Raw genomic sequence first — 17,548 nt, 5'->3', positions numbered from 1 at the left:
CTTACCCTTAAACAATTTTTATAAAGTGTTTCGAAAAGGTAAACATTTCCACAGCCCAAAAAATGAGTTTGCCCTAACGACTGTTCTTAGCTTAGCTTTAATAATTGCTATATTTAACCTGTGTAGATAAATATTGTACAATGTTTTTTAAATAAATCATCACCTTAAATTTGAACGCAATCACAAATAAAACGAAATTAAATTTATCAGTTAACAAATGTGATACTAATTCAATTTATGAAAAAAAAAATATAAGCATTTAGTATCATTCGTTTTTGTCTTTTAAAAAAATTATACCGTATCCGATAATAAAAATTAACATGGATCTTGACTATAACATATTGACATTATTAGTTTAATCAATGACAATAAAAATGATACTACTTTTGGTGTTTTAATCGTGTTATTCTTGGTTTGATCCAATTTTAAAAAATCTAAGACTTTTCTCGTCAAAAAGATGAAAAATTGAAAATAAAAAAAAAGATGGAAGGTTTAAGGGTTTTTTTTATTTGTAATATTCCTTCTTAAACAAATACAAAACCATGGAAATTTAATTATTTTCAATAATTTTTCATTCCATTTCCATCATTCTAGAAGAAATTTCTTAGGTTGAGCTTGACACAAATTCAACTCGAATAACCATTAAAAAAAATACATATCCACTATGATTTTGTGATATTTAAGTTTAGGTACACATATGGATAGTGAAAAAGTGATTATGAAAGAAATTGACTTTTATGCATGTACCAACTCTTTGGATGATGACAAGTTGAAGATGAGAGGGCAGATAACTACATAAGCAATTAATTGACCACCACCATAGTCTCCGCTCATCACAAAAATAAAATTATATATATTAACCCTGTGGGCATGATGGTTCACGCTATTCAATAATAATATACACAAATATTGATGTATACAAAAACAAATATTTTGTTAAAGTTAAAACATCAATCCATTTATAATTATACATATATAAAATTGGAGTATTTTTATACGAGAAATTCATAAAACTGTAAAAATATTGTTTGGGAAGGATGTTATCTCTTTTCCCAGTATGTGCAGAGAAACAAACATAAGTGGGAACATTAACCAAAAGTAAACAACAAAGGGGATCCCATGTAATTAAAATTCAATGCTAACTAACATAAAATGCTGATTTACATACCATTTTAGTAGCATAAGATAAAGTTAACCAAGTGTAGATTACTTTTTTTACATTAATTTATGAGAAGTTTATACCATTGTTCATTGTAAGTATTTTTTTTCTTCTTCTTAGGAACATTTCCTACTATTATTAGTTATTTTAGTCTTCTTGTTTGATGTGGCCCTTTCTTTTAATAAAAATATATATTAATTCCCTTTTTTCTTAACTATTCTTTATACCGTGACGCGGATATGATATTTATAATTAAATTATAATATTTTCTTTCGTATGACACCCTTTTGGAGAAGATGAGACATTAATATTTCATTTGAATTAAAGTCTGTATGATTTTTATGAGCTACATGTTTTCTTTGGATGGTTATTCTAATAACACTTATTTTGTCTTTTATTTTTTTGTGTTTTTAGAAAGATTCCACACTTATTTTAAAATATAATCGTTGAATCATCTAATAAGTGTCATGACATGACATTGCTTTATAAGACAATATATACAATCATAATATATATACCCTATCAGTACGTATATAAGCATGTACATTACCATAACATAACCTATAATCATGTACTAATTACATGTAAACACCAATTTTCCCTACCTTCAATGATTTGATTATCATGATATTCTTCACATGAAGCAGAACCTTTCCAAATGAGGGACATGTACATGTCTCTTATAGGTGCACAGTTACAGTCTATCCACAGAGGGCAGGTGGCCACTGCTGAGATGATTGTTATAATGTATGATACACCTCCAGCACACAGGTGGACTAAGGAGGAGTTTCATAATGTGGTAGCTTGGCCAGAAAAGCAGGTACAAGGCAGCAGAGCTGGAGCAGCTGAAGCTTCAGCTATGGAGATGGATGAAGATGATGCTGATGATGATGATGCATTTGAGGATGCTGAAGATGAGGAAGAAGAGGAGGATACAGATGACAGCTCGGATTGATGAGGAGCTGAGATAACATTTACTGATGAATGCTATCATAACTAGAGAAGGACTTATGCTTTTGTTTTGTTCTGAACTTACTTATGTTTTTAGATAGGGTTTGATGTACTCAATTGAAAACTTTGTCTGTTATGATGTTTGCTTATGATTGTGATTGTTTGATAAAGTAATGCTTGATGATGCTTTGATATAGATTGATGTTGAGATGTGCACATTATATGCTTATACAGGTGGTTCACAAGCTTTGTGAACAAATGCATGATGTTATGATTGTGATTATGATATTAAGAAGGATGTGTATGTCAAATATGAATGAGCTGATATGTGAGGTTTTGAGCTCTAGAGTTTGTGTGATTGAATGTTATTCCTTTGGAAGCATGAATGACTTTGCCCAGGTTTTCTATGATTGAATTACTTGCTTGTTTGCACCATATGATCAAGGCCATTTGTTGATAACCCTTCTATTAACCAAATTCATAAATTTAACCCACTAAAAGAGAACACTATGTGTTCTATCCTTTGAACCTCTAGCCTTGAACATGATTTGAAAACCCTTGTTGAAAAGATTTACCTTGAGTTAAGTAGAAAATATTTTGTGGTATTGACAAATGTTCAAGTTTGGGGTTGTTGGAAAATAGAAAGGGAAATTGAAAGCATTGAGCTAAGAGCTAATAATTAAGTATGTGAAAAGAAAAAGAAAAAGAGAAAGAAAAGAAAAGAAAAAGCAAAGCTCAATGCAAAAGAAAGTTGGGAATAAATAAGAATGATGGTGTTTATATGTTTCTTAACTCAAGGGTTTTGTGATCTAGAAAAACCAATTTTCTTGTTAGCCCAGCCACGTTATAAGCCATAGAAAAGTCCTTGTGATGATGTTTGCTGGTAAGTGTTTTTGATTGTGGTTAAATGAAAGGCAAAGTTGATTCATTTGACATTGTGATAGTAGAGTGAATGAGTGAATACCTCTTATACACTTGTGTGTTTGAGTGAAACACTTTATCTAGTGAGGAAAGATTACATGAATACATAAGAACATCCATGCTTAGTTGATTGATCATTCATGAAAAATAGCATTTGTTGGATATTAAGTGAATTTGGGAACACCAAAGCATGTGCAAGTCTTGATTGAAATCTTTGTCATGGGTTTGATTGAAGTTTCTACTTATCTTGAAAAGAGGATTTTTGAATGAGTAAACCATTATACAGATTCGTAGAAGATTGAGTTACATCTTGTTTGCTTGAGGACAAGCAAAGTTCTAAGTTTGGGGTTGTGATAACAGTTGAAAAACTGTTATTTTCATGCTTAAAATTGATACTAAAAGCAACCTTTAACACTTAGAAACTAGCTTGAAATCATGCTTTTGGGTATATTTTTAGAAATAAGAGAGCTAGACAGGTTTATGCTTGATTTCAGTGTTTTATGCAGGTTTTAAGGTGAATTTGGTGAAAGAAGTGAAGAAGGATAGAGATGGAATCAGAAAAGACATCAAAGAAGTGCAAAAGGAGAAGCCGCAACTGCCGCAGATAACAGTTGAAAAACTGTTATTTTCATGATTAAAATTGACACTAAAAGCAACCTTTACACTTAGAAACTAGCTTGAAATCATGTTTTTCCTCATGTTTTTAGAAATAAGAGAGCTGGACAGGTTTATGCTTGATTTCAGTGTTTTTATGCAGGTTTTAAGGTGAATTTGGTGAAAGAAGTGAAGAAGAAGAGAGATGAAATCAGAAAAGACAATAAAAAGTGCAAAAGGAGAAGCCGAAGTCACCGCTCAGCGGCAGTTTACCGCTGAGCGGCACTCAGGAGCTTGCGGGAGGTCCGCTGAGGGGCAAAATGGCCGCTGAGGGGAGCAAACAAGTCACGCACTCACCGCTGAGCGGTATTTTACCGCTGAGCGGCACTCTGGAAGTCACGTAAGGTCCGCTGAGGGGCAAAATGGCCGCTGAGGGGAGAAAACAAGTCACGCACTCACCGCTGAGCGGTATTTTACCGCTGAGCGGCACTTTAATGGGCTTGGACTTGACTTTTTGTAATTTACGAATGATATATAAGCTTTAGGGTTTCCTAGGGTTAGGCATCTCTGGCTGGAACGAAGAAAACACTCTCTCTTCCACCCCTTTGAAGGAGGATCTTGGATGCTGAGGCTTCCTCTTCACCTTTTTAGGGTTTATTCTTTCATTCTTTCATTGTAATTCATCTAGGTTCACCATGAATATGGTGAACTAAACTCTGTATGTTTGTTGGGGAATCAATGTAATCTTGTGAAACTCTCATATATGGAATCTGTTTTTACATCTTTTAATTAAGACTTATGCTTTCTTTCATCATTAGTTAGGGTTTTTCCTCTTTGCTTAATGCTTGCATTGTTTAACTCATTCGATGCATGATTATTGGTTTTGTCGATACGGGCACGTACGGGGAAGTCTAGATCCGGGGAATTTCTCCCAATTTTATATTGGTTGTCGTTAAGCTCCTGCACTTATGAACTGATCATTAGGAATGCTAGGAATTGTATGAACTCGTGATTAGGGAGAAGCCTTCTGGAAAGGTACATTAGAGAGTGGCATTAACAATGATGATTTGATTGTTGAATTCCTAAAATATATGAGAGTGGATAAGATGAAATTGACCCCCAACAACATATCCATACATAAATTTCATTGAAAGTGTTTATCTTTTGCTTTTTGCCATTGATCAAAATTCATGCATACATATTTATTTTCTGTCTTGCATTTTAAACCCCAATTAATTCGTTTGTAAGTCTTAGTTAATTAAGAAACCACATAACTAAACTAGGCCGTGAGTCCTTTGGGAAGAACGATACTTGGTCTAACTAAGTTTATTACTTGAACGATTCGGTCATACTTGCCGATTGAAAACAAGTTTGTGACATCATAATTTGGTGTTCATAAATTTGTCCATCAAGTTTTTGGCGCCGTTGCCGGGGACTCGTGGTTTAACTGGTTAATTTGTGTGATTATTGATTATCTTTGACTTATTTTTTTATTTTATTTTTAAATTTCGAATTTTTATTTTATTTTTCTGTTTTTTATTTTTTTTTTTATTTTCTGAATATTATATCTTCTCTTATATCTTTTTGTGCTAACCAAATCTTTTCTAGGGTTTTGTGTTCTTGTGTATGCAGGAGGCAATTCGAACTAGGAGCAAGAAAACAACAGAACCTCTGCTTGAAGGATTAGAAGACAGTAGACGGAGGAGAAGAATCAGAACATCTAGAGAACTTTTCCCTCCTCCGGAAACTCTATTGCAACAATAGCACAGAAAATATGGAGAATAATAATATCAGAAGAACTCTTGCTGATTACACCAACATAGCTGGACCTCAACACTTTAACAGCATAGCTAGACCTAGAGTCAATGCAGCCAATATGGAGGTCAAACCAGCACTGATCCAACTGGTGAAGAGTAATCAATTTAATGGGTTATCTCATGAAAGCCCATATGAGCACCTTACTACATTTAATGAAATTTGCAACACAGTGAAAATCAATGGGGTGCCAGACGAAGCAATCAAACTTAGTTTGTTTCCTTTCTCATTGGGAGGCAATGCTAAGCTTTGGTTGAACTCTTTTCCAGAAGGAAGTTTCACAGAGTGGGAAGCAGTGGTAACAAAGTTTTTGAACAAGTACTTTCCACAATCAAAGGTGACAAAAGGCAAGCAAGAGATATCTTCATTTAAGCAGGGCATGGAAGAATCACTGGGGCATGCATGGGATAGATACAAAAGTCTGCTAAGAAAAACACCCACGCATGGCTTTGAAGAACAGGAAGTAGTCTTAACTTTCCTTGGAGGGCTTGGTTCACAAACCAAGATGATGCTTGATGCCTCAGCAGGAGGCAATATTAAATGGAAAACTCCAGAGGAAGCTATAGAAATCATTGACAACATGGCTACTAGTGATAATGAGCTCAACAGTGAAAGAGGAGCTCCTATGCAACAAAAGGGGGTTCTCCAATTACAGACACATGATGCCTTGCTAGCTCAAAATAAAATTCTAACTCAACAGCTGGAGACTCTGACTAAAACTCTTGCACAATTACCTAAAGAGTTGAAAACTACTGCACAGGTACAAACCCAGTTGTGTGAATTATGTGGAGGTGATCATATCAATGGTCAATGTGCTTTTCCAGTGGAAGCCTTGGAGGATGTTAATTTCATGGCTAATCAATTTCCATACCGTCAAGGGAATTACAATCAAGGGTGGAAACCACATCCAAGCATTGGTCAAGGACAAACTGGGCAAGCAAATCAATATAATAAGCAGCAGCAGCAACCAACCTTTTGGCAACAGTTATCTATGCTTAATGAAAAATCAACAAGGTTGGAAGAAACTCTTCAGCAATTCATACAGAAAACCGAATCTTCTCAAAAGAGCACTGAAGCTGCTATAAAGAATTTGGAGATTCAAATGGGTCAGATTACCAAGCAAATGGAAGAAAGGCCAAATAGAAATTTTGGGGCTAATACTGAGGTTAACCCTAGAGAAGAGTGCAAAGTGGTAAAGAGTGTGAATGAAGAGATAATTGAGTTAGAAGAAGGAGAAACAGAAGAAAGAAGAGAAATAGAGAGCAAAAATAATTTTCCTTTTCCAATAAATCAAGAGAAACAAATGGATTTCACAGAATTATTCAGAATGGTGGATAATAAAGCACCTTGGGAACAGATTTTATAGAAAATTGCAGTTTACACAAAATCTGATGAAGAAATTTCTACAAAGAAGAGACGTAGAGATGATGAGGCAAAAGAGTGTATAACTGTTAAGAAAGAGTCATTCCCTCCTAAAGCGTCAGATCCAGGCAGTTTTTCTATCCCTTGTACTATAGGGAAGAAAAAGGTAAAGAAAGCTCTCCTTGATTTAGGTTCAAGTGTTAACTTGATACCTTATTCTTTACTGGAGCAAATCGGCAATGTTAAAATGAAACCTGCAAAGATTAAGATAGTAATGGCCGATGGATCTTCAAAGGAGCCATGTGGGATTGTAGAGGACATTATAGTTTGTGTTGGCAAACTTCAGTTCTTGGCAGACTTTGTGGTGATGAAGATGGAGACCAAGAAGATACCTATCATACTTGGAAGACCGTTTATGAAAACGGCCAGGGCTATCATAGATGTAAATGAAGGGATAGTGGTGCTCCAGGATAGAGAGGAGAGAGTGGTGGTAGATGTCTTCAAAGATGAGATGCAAGCAAAGGAGGAAGAAGCTAGTTATAAAGCTGCATTTCGAGATGCACCCATGACTAGCCGTAAAGAAGAAAATCTTGAGGTTTCAGGTAACCATTGTTTGTTGTTTCAGGTACCCCAGGAAGAAGAGATTGGAAGAGGAGAAGAAATTCCTAGAGACTGGAAGAAAAGAAGACTCCAACTTGGCACACCTGTTAGAATCAAAAACAAGTTGTGGGTTGTGAAGGGCTTTAAAGAGAAGGAGATGATAGAGATAGAGTCTCCATATTCTAGAAGAACCAAAACAGTTCAAAGGAAACAGCTGAGGAGTTGGTGGAATGGCAACATCAACTACAAAGAAGATGGAACTTGAACTTTATTGGGTCAAGCTAATGACATTAAAAGAGCGCTTGCTGGGAGGCAACCCAGTGAATTTAAAAACTTTTGATTTGGTTTTGTAATTTTTAATTTGTGAACATTATTTTTGTATTTAATTTGTTGGATATAGCATCTACTGAAGGATGTTAGGTGGTTAAGTATCTACTGAAGGATACAATGGCTGTAACACCTACTGATGGGTGTTGGTAAGAAAATTTTGCACCTACTAAAGGGTGCTGGAGGATTTTGGGTCAGGCTCGTGACGTTAAACAAGCGCTACCTGGGAGGCAACCCAGTTGATTGAATATTTCTGTTTGTTTATTTTTAGGGTTTGCATAAGCATTGTGAATATTGAATTGCAGGGAACCAGTGAGGGGCACATATGGGAGGCACGTAGGTTAAGAAAAGAAGGAAAAGAGCACTTCACGAAAGTGCCGCTGAGCGGTACTTTACCGCTGAGCGGTACTCTCGCAGAATAGGGTTTTAGTTCCCCTTAGCGGGACCCGAGCCCATTAGGGTATTTTTAAACCCTAAGCTGCGCATTCTTTCACAGTTTCAGACTTTTCTTTGCACAAACACTCCCACATACCTTCTCCAAGGTTTTCCACATCTTTTCACTCTTCCCTCTTAAGAAAATTTCTCTTCCACTCACTTTTTCACTAGTGTGCCATCAAAGTTTGGGGTTGGAAGAGAGCATTCTAGCTTGGAAGCATTCTCATTGCATCTAGTATCTCCACCCAAGTAAGTAAAATGCATTTTGTTCATCCTAGGGTTTTGATTTTGAATATGATGGTTAAAGCATGAAGATTTAGGGGTTTTGATTTCTTGGCATGATTTGATGATATATTTGATGTTTGAACCGATTAAACTGCATGATTATGAACTGGAAAACTGAAAATTGCATTTGGGTGGAGTTAGGAAAGCTTTAAAACAGGTTTTTCAAAAATCTGCAGAGTTACCGCTGAGGGGTAAACTGCCGCTGAGCGGCACTCTGCCAGATTTGATTTTTTTTGTTTTTGTGTGATCTGGAATGTGGTACTGGTGGCGCTGAGGGGAAATTCTGGCCCTCAGCGATGGTTTAGCTTCGAAAGGAGTTGTGTTCTTTGTTTTACTAATGATTAACATCATGTTCTGTGGTTTTGTATTTGTTTTGAATGTAGGAATGGCATCATCTTCAGGAAAAAGATTGAAAACCATGGCAACCAAGAGAAAGGAAAAGGAACCAGAGCAACCCCACTCTAGCAGGTTCCTCTCTAGGAAACATGAGAAGCACTTTAAAGTGGTTCAGGACGGGAGACTTCTGATGGAGAGAAAGGTTGGAATGATACCTAACCTTGCTCCTCAATTTGGAGAGCAAGTTTTAGGGAATGACTGGGGAAAGCTAGCCACTTATCCTGCACCTGCCAACATAGCTGTGGTTAAGGAATTTTACACCAATGCAAAGAAGATTGGTGATTATCCAGCTGAGAATTATTTGGGCTATGTCAGAGGACATGCTATCAGGTATGATCCTGATTCAATTAATAACTTTCTGGACACTGTATGGGCTGGTGAGCAGTGCCAGTTTGCTCTTTGCATGGAGGAAGGTGCTGATTATGAGGATGTGGAGAGAGTACTGTGTATACCTGGAGGACACTTCCAAAGGAATCGATCTGGCTCAGTGGTTAACATTAGGAGGACAGATTTGACTCCTCTTGCAAAGTATTGGATGGCGTTTTCTCATGCCAACATTCAGCCATGTTCACATGTGTCAGATATTACTCTCAGCAGGGCATTCTTCATCTACTGTGCTATCAGAAACTTGAATGTTAATATTGGGCAGGTGATAGCTGATGAGATTAGTGTGTGCGCCAATACTTCAAACAACAAAGCACCACTAGGACATCCTTCTTTGATCACGCACCTTTGCAAGATAGCTGGGGTGGACACTTCTGCTCCACCTTTTGAGAGGCCAAGAAAAGCTATTGATGAGGCCTACTATAGACAGTACTGTGGAGGTGATGATGCAGCTCAGCCAGTTCCACCACGCCGTGCTCGTAGAGAGAGAGGGCCAGCACAGAGCCAGACATCTACTGAGACACATGAAGCAGAGCCATTCCAGATGAGGGACATGTATATGTCTCTTATAGGGGCTCAGTTGCAGTCCATTCATAGAGGGCAGGTGGCTACTGCTGAGATGATTGTGGGGATGTATGATACACCTCCAGCCCACAGGTGGACTATGGATGAATTCCATAATGTGGTAGCATGGCCAGAGGAACCAGTGCATGGAGGAGGAGCTGAAGCAGCTGAAGCTTCAGCTAGAGATATGGAAGAAGATGAAGCTGATGAGGATGATGCATTTGAAGATGATGAAGATGAGAAGGAAGAGGAAGATACAGAGGACAGCTCAGATTGATGAGGAGCTGAGATAGCATTTACTGATGAATGCTATCATGTGCTTATGTTTTGTGGTTTAAGTTTTCTGAACTTATTTGTTTCTGTTTTTTAGATTAGGGTTTGATGTACTCTATTTCAAACCTGGTTTCTTGTGATGGTTTGCTATTAACTGTGATTGTGTGATAAGTAATACTGAATGATGCTTATGATTAATTGATGTTGAGATGATGTGCACATTAAAATGCTTATACAGGTGATTCACAAGCTTTGTGAACAAATGCATGATATCATGATTGTGATTGTGAAATTAAGCAGGATGTGTATGTCAAATGTGAATGAGCTTATATGTGAGATTTTGAGCTCCAGAGTTGTTATTGTTGAATGCTATTACTTTGAAAGCATGAATGATTTTGCCCAGGTTTTCTATGAGTGAATCAATTGCTTGTTTTGCATCATATGATCAAGGCCGTTTGTTGGAAACCTTTTTATTGGCCAAATTTGTAGAAGTTAGCCCACTAAAAGAGAACACTTTGTGTTCAATCCTTTTGAACCCTTAGCCTTGAATATACACTGAAACCTTTGATTGAAAAATCTTTACCTTGAGTTAAGTAGAAAATCTTGTGTGGTATTGTTAAATATTCAAGTTTGGGGTTGTTGGGAAAACATGAAAAGCATTGAGCTAAGAGCTAAAAAGTAAGAATATGCAAAGAAAAAGAAAAGAAAAGAAAAAGAAGCAAAGCTCAATGCAAAGGCAAAAGGAAGTTGGGAAAGAATAAGATGATTGTGTTGTTATGATTCTCTTAACTCAAGGATTTTGTGATCCAGAAAAACCAATTTTCTTGTTAGCCCAGCCACATTATAAGCCATAGAAAAGTCCTTGTGATGATGCATGCTTGTGAATGTTTTTGATTGTGGTAAAATGAAAGGCAAAGTTGATTCATGTAACATTGTGATAGTAGAGTGAATGAGTGATCATCTCTTATACACTTGAGTGTGAGTGAAACACTTGACTTAGTGAGGAAATATCACATGAACACATGAACATCCCTGCTTAATTGATTGATCATTCATGAAAATAGCATTTGTTGGAATTTAAATGACTTTGTGAACACTAAAGCATGTGCACATCTTGATTGAACTCTTGGTCATAAGTTTGAGTGAAGTTTTTACTTATCTTGAAAAGAAGATTTTTGAATGAAGTGAACCATCATATGAATTGGTTTAAAGATGGAGTTACATCTTATTTGCTTGAGGACAAGCAAAGTTTTAAGTTTGGGGTTGTGATAACAGTTGAAAAACTGTTATTTTCATGATTAAAATTGACACTAAAAGCAACCTTTACACTTAGAAACTAGCTTGAAATCATGTTTTTCCTCATGTTTTTAGAAATAAGAGAGCTGGACAGGTTTATGCTTGATTTCAGTGTTTTTATGCAGGTTTTAAGGTGAATTTGGTGAAAGAAGTGAAGAAGGAGAGAGATGAAATCAGAAAAGACAATAAAAAGTGCAAAAGGAGAAGCCGAAGTCACGTAAGGTCCGCTGAGGGGCAAAATGGCCGCTGAGGGGAGAAAACAAGTCACGCACTCACCGCTGAGCGGTATTTTACCGCTGAGCGGCACTTTAATGGGCTTGGACTTGACTTTTTGTAATTTACGAATGATATATAAGCTTTAGGGTTTCCTAGGGTTAGGCATCTCTGGCTGGAACGAAGAAAACACTCTTTCTTCCACCCCTTTGAAGGAGGATCTTGGATGCTGAGGCTTCCTCTTCACCTTTTTAGGGTTTATTCTTTCATTCTTTCATTGTAATTCATCTAGGTTCACCATGAATATGGTGAACTAAACTCTGTATGTTTGTTGGGGAATCAATGTAATCTTGTGAAACTCTCATATATGGAATCTGTTTTTACATCTTTTAATTAAGACTTATGCTTTCTTTCATCATTAGTTAGGGTTTTTCCTCTTTGCTTAATGCTTGCATTGTTTAACTCATTCGATGCATGATTATTGGTTTTGTCGATACGGGCACGTACGGGGAAGTCTAGATCCGGGGAATTTCTCCCAATTTTATATTGGTTGTCGTTAAGCTCCTGCACTTATGAACTGATCATTAGGAATGCTAGGAATTGTATGAACTCGTGATTAGGGAGAAGCCTTCTGGAAAGGTACATTAGAGAGTGGCATTAACAATGATGATTTGATTGTTGAATTCCTAAAATATATGAGAGTGGATAAGATGAAATTGACCCCCAACAACATATCCATACATAAATTTCATTGAAAGTGTTTATCTTTTGCTTTTTGCCATTGATCAAAATTCATGCATACATATTTATTTTCTGTCTTGCATTTTAAACCCCAATAAATTCGTTTGTAAGTCTTAGTTAATTAAGAAACCACATAACTAAACAAGGCCGTGAGTCCTTTGGGAAGAACGATACTTGGTCTAACTAAGTTTATTACTTGAACGATTCGGTCATACTTGCCGATTGAAAACAAGTTTGTGACATCATAATTTGGTGTTCATAAATTTGTCCATCAGCCGCTCAGCGGCAGTTTACCGCTGAGCGGCACTCAGGCAGTCACGTTGGCTCCGCTGAGGGCTGAAAAGGCCGCTGAGGGGAGAAAAACAACTCACGCACTTACCGCTGAGCGACACTATTTTGGGCTTGAGCCTAATTTTCTGTAATTTTAGAATAGTATATAAGCTTTAGGACGTCCTAGGGTTTGTATCTTTGGTAGAGACGAAGCAAACACTCTCTTTTCCACCCCTTGAAGGAAGATCTTGGATGCTCAGGCTACCTCCTCCTCTTTCTAGGGTTCTATCTTTCAGTCTTTCATTATTGTTCATCTAGTTTCACCATCAATATGGTGAACTAAACCTTGTATTGTTGTTGGGGAATCAATGTAGTCTTGTGAAACTCTCATATATGGAATTTGTCTTTTAAAGTCTTATTTTAAGATATATGCTTTCTTTCATCTTTAGCTAGGGTTTTTCCTCTTTTCTTATTGCTTGCTTTGTTTAACTCATTCATTGCCATGATTATTGATTTTGTCGATACGGGAACGTACGGGGAAGTCTAGATCCGGGGAATTTCTCCCAATAGCATATTGGTTGCCTTTAAGCTCCTGCACTTTAAGAACTAATTACTAGGAATGCTAGGAATTGTATGAACTCGTAATTAAGGATAGGCCTTCTTGCAAGGTGATTTAGAGAGTGGCATTAGCATTGATGATAAGAATGATGAATTCCTAAAAGTATATGAGAGTCGATAAGATGAAATTGATAACCTCAACAACATACTCATCCATCTAATTCATTGAAGTGTTTGTATTCTGTTTTTCTCCATTGATCAAATTCATGCATACATATTTAATTACGGTCTCTTGCATTAAAACCTACAATCAATTTGTTCTTAAGTCTTAAATAATCAACAAATCATATAGCTAAACTAGGCCGTGAGTCCTTTGGGAGAATGATACTTGGTCTTACTGAGTTTATTACTTGATACGATTCGGTCACACTTGCTGATTGTTAAACAAGTTTATGGCACCGTTTTCGGTGTTCATAAATTTGTCATCAAGTTTTTGGCACCGTTTTCAGTGTTTTATGCAGTCACACATGCTTTGGTGTTCACAAAGTCACTTATTATCCAACAAATGCTATTTTTCATGAATGATCAATCAACTAACCATGGATGTTCATGTGCTTAATGAATATTTCCTCACTAGGTAAAGCGTTTCACTCAAACACAAGTGTATAAGAGGTAATCACTCATTCACTCTACTATCATAATGTCACATGAATTGTCTTTGCCTTTCATTTAATCATAATCAAATAAATTCACAAGCATGCATCATCACAAGGACTTTTTCAATGGCTTATAATGTGGCTAGGCTAACAAGAAAATTGGTTTTTCTGGATCACAAAACCCTGGAGTTAAGAGAATCATATCAACACAATCATTCTTACTTTTCCCAACTTTCCTTTGCATTGAGCTTTGCTTTTTCTTTTCTTTTCTTTCTCTTTTTCCTTTTCTTTTCATATTCTTATTTCTTAGCTCTTAGCTCAATGCTTTCAATTTCCCTTTCTATTTTACAACAACCCCAAACTTGAACATTTATCAATACCACAAAATATTTTCTACTTAACTCAAGGTAAAGCTTTTCAACAAGGGTTTCCAAATCATGTTCAAGGCTAAGGGTTCAAAGGATAGAACACATAGTGTTCTCTTTTAGTGGCTAATCATGAAATTGGCTAATATAAGGGTTACCAACAAATGGACTTGATCATATGATGCAAACAAGCAAGTAATTCAATCATAGAAAACCTGGGCAAAGTCATTCATGTTTCCAAAGGAATAACATTCAATCACAAAAACTCTGAAGCTCAAAACCTCACATATAAGCGCATTCATATTTGACATAAACATCCTGCTTAATATCACAATCACAATCATAATATCATGCATTTGTTCACAAAGCTTGTGAATCACCTGTATAAGCATATAGTGTACATCTCAACATCAATCCATATCAAAGTATCATCAAGCATCACTTATCAAACAATCACAATCATAAGCAAACCATCATACCAGACAAAGTTTCCAATTGAGTACATCAAACCCTATTCTAAAACAACAGTAATTATGTTCAGAACACTTGGTTGCCTCCCAGTAAGCGCTTGTTTAACGTCACGAGCCTGACCCGAACTTTAAAGGATCAACCAACTGCATCATTGTGGACAAATGTTGCACTTCTCCTCCTAAGTAAGGCTTGAGGCGTTGACCATTCACCACCCAGCTTTTCTGTGGATCATCAGCAGCTGGATTAAATATTTCAATTGCTCCATGTGGATGCACTCCTTTTACTACAAATGGTCCTGACCATTTTGTCTTCAATTTCCCAGGGAATATCTTCAATCTTGAATTGAATAATAGTACCTGTTGTCCTGGATTAAAAACTTTATTTACCAACTTCCTGTCATGATAGAATTTAATCTTATCTTTATAAGCCTTGGATGAATCATATGCATGTAATCGCATTTCTTCAAGCTCCAAGATCTGCCTTCTGCGTGTACCTTGAGTTTCATAAGGATCAAAATTCAAGAATTTCAAAGCCCACAACGCTTTATGCTCCAACTCTACTGGCAAATGACATGCTTTCCCATAGACTAATTGAAACGGTGATAGTCCCATAGAAGTCTTCATTGCCGTCCTATAAGCCCAAAGAGCATCATCCAACTTTAGTGACCAATCCTTTCTTGATGAAGTCACTGTTTTTTCTAGGATCCTTTTTGTTTCTCTGTTAGATACCTCAGCTTGTCCATTGGTTTGTGGATGATAAGGTGCAGCTACCTTATGTTTCACTCCATAATGTTTGAGTACTTTATGTAGCTGATAATTGCAAAAATGAGATCCTCCATCACTAATCAACACTCTTGGAGTGCCAAAACGTGAAAATATCTGCTTCTTCAAAAATTTAATTACTGTGTTAGCATCATTTTTAGGACAAGCTAATGCTTCCACCCATTTACTCACATAATCCACTGCTACCAAAATATATTCATTGTTGAAAGATGGAGGAAAAGGTCCCACAAAGTCAATACCCCAACAATCAAAAACCTCAACCTCTAAAATGCCTTGTAATGGCATCTCATGACGTTTAGTGATCGTCCCTGCTCTTTGACACTTATCACAATTTCTAGCATGATTATGAGCATCTTTAAATAAAGTTGGCCAATAAAACCCTGATTGAAGAACTTTTGCTGCTGTTCTTTCTCCATTAAAATGTCCTCCATAAGGTGAATCATGACAATGCCAGAGAATTCCTTCTGCTTCTTCATTTGTCACACATCTCCTCAGAAGATTATCTGCTCCAATCTTGAACAAATAAGGATCATCCCAGACAAACTGCTTGGCATCATGCAAAAATTTCTTTCTTTCTTGCCAAGTTAAATCTTCTGGCATAACCCTTGCAGCTTTGAAATTAGCCATATCAGCAAATCATGGCCTCTGCTGAATATACATGAGTGCTTCATCTGAAAAAGATTCCCAGATCTCTGATTCCTTGCTAGTGACCTCCTTGTTGACTAACCGTGACAAATGATCAGCAATCAAGTTCTCACTTCCTTTCTTATCACGGATTTCCACATCAAATTCTTGCAAGAGTAGTACCCATCTAATCAGTCGTGGCTTAGAATCTGGTTTTGTCAACAAATATTTGATAGCTGCATGATCTGTATATATAATCACCTTAGACCCAATAAGATAAGGTCTAAATTTTTCTAGAGCATACACAATAGCTAGAAATTCTTTTTCTGTGGTAGCATAATTCAACTGAGCATCATTCAGAACTTTGCTGGCATAATAAATTGGATGAAAAATTTGTTCTTTTCGCTGGCCAAGAACAACTCCTATTGCATAATCACTTGCATCACACATTAATTCAAACTTTCTATTCCAATCTGGGGCTACAATTACTGGAGCTAACACTAATTTGCTCTTCAATATGTCAAAAGCTTTCAAACATTCTTCATTCATCACAAAAGGAGCGTCCTTCATCAAAAGATTACTCAATGGTTTAGCAATTTTTGAGAAGTCTTTAATGAATCTTCTATAGAACCCAACATGACCGAGAAAACTCCTAATCCCCCTTACATTTGTTGGTGGAGGCAGTTTCTCAATGACTTCTACTTTAGCTTTATCTACCTCAATTCCTTTAGCAGAAATTTTATGTCCCAGCACAATTCCTTCAGTTACCATGAAATGACATTTCTCCCAATTAAGAACAAGATTTGTCTGAACACATCTTTTAAGAACAGTGTTCAAATTAGCCAAACACGTTTGGAAAGAATTTCCAAAAACTGAAAAATCATCCATGAATACTTCAATGCATTGTTCTAAGAGATCTGCAAAAATTGCCTGCATACACCTTTGAAATGTAGCTGGAGCATTACATAATCCAAATGGCATCTTTCTATAAGCAAAGATACCAAAAGGACAGGTAAAGGCCGTCTTCTCTTGGTCTTTTGGACCTACCACAATTTGATTGTATCCAGAATATCCATCTAGAAAACAATAGAAAGCTTGACCTGATAATCTTTCTAACATCTGGTCCATGAAAGGAAGAGGAAAATGATCCTTCCTAGTGGCTTTATTTAGCTTCCTGTAATCAATGCATATACGCCATCCAGTAACTGTCCGAGTAGGAATAAGTTCATTTTTATCATTATGAATCACTGTCATCCCACCTTTCTTTGGAACCACCTGTACTGGACTCACCCATTCACTATCAGAGATTGGATAGATGATATCGGCTTCTAACAGTTTCAATACTTCTTTTCCAACTACCTCCTTCATTACAGGATTTAACCTTCTCTGAGGTTGAACACTCGGTTTATAATCCTCTTCCATAAAGATCTTATGCATACAATAAGTTGGGCTAATACCTTTAAGATCTGAGATTGACCACCCAATTTCTTCTTTGTTAGCTTTCAG

The sequence above is a fragment of the Vigna umbellata genome, chromosome 2 (assembly GCF_029865625.1).
Source record: "Vigna umbellata cultivar VRB3 chromosome 2, Vumbellata_1.0, whole genome shotgun sequence".
NCBI classification, from domain to species: domain Eukaryota; kingdom Viridiplantae; phylum Streptophyta; class Magnoliopsida; order Fabales; family Fabaceae; genus Vigna; species Vigna umbellata.
The sequence above is the reverse complement of the archived record's forward strand: the minus strand, read 5'-3'. Positions refer to the sequence as shown.